The sequence below is a fragment of the Etheostoma spectabile genome, unplaced genomic scaffold (assembly GCF_008692095.1).
Source record: "Etheostoma spectabile isolate EspeVRDwgs_2016 unplaced genomic scaffold, UIUC_Espe_1.0 scaffold379, whole genome shotgun sequence".
Taxonomy (NCBI): domain Eukaryota; kingdom Metazoa; phylum Chordata; class Actinopteri; order Perciformes; family Percidae; genus Etheostoma; species Etheostoma spectabile.
This window is the reverse complement of record NW_022605596.1, coordinates 734971-735499: the sequence shown is the minus strand read 5'-3', so window position 1 is coordinate 735499 and position 529 is coordinate 734971. Positions and strand designations below refer to the sequence as shown.

General features: G+C 45.9%; 1 protein-coding gene across 1 annotated transcript in view; it reads left to right on the top strand.

The window, feature by feature from the left end:
- Positions 1-529, top strand: part of hnrnpll (heterogeneous nuclear ribonucleoprotein L like) — a 39894-nt gene that overhangs the window by 35252 nt on the left and 4113 nt on the right. The gene's annotated exons all lie outside the window — the stretch shown is intronic.

The following is a 529-nucleotide window of genomic DNA, read 5'->3' as shown; positions in this document are numbered from 1 at the left end:
GGGGGGGGGGTTGCGATGGTGGTACTCACAGAGAGACAGCTGACTCATTATGAATGGTCCAGCAGCTCCGTCTCACACGCTGTTACTCCACCACCTGAAGTTAGTTAAATTCAATAACTTCTTCTATGTTTTTCACCGTGGCCGCCGCGATAGCAGATATCAGCGGAAATATAAAATACAAGATATAGCCATGCCGGTGTAAGCAAGAATGCTAATTTACATCCATAGTCCTCAGGCAGGTAGTCTGGATCAACAGAAGTCTGGTTTTCCAGGATAATTGCCCGGCCCCCCTGCATGTGGCTCAATTGCCCGATGTCCCTCACCTCCGTTCTGTGTGTTGCTGTTCTCAAACTGTTGGTTTCACCAAACCCCCCCAGCCTTGGAGCTAGCAGCTACATGCTGAAAATGGGCAGCGCAGGCAGACCCGCTAGTTTCTTTCGGGGGATGATTGTAAAGATTTACAAAGAATATGTTGTCTACCTTGATATAATAATAATAATAATAATACATTTTATTTAACAGCGCCTTT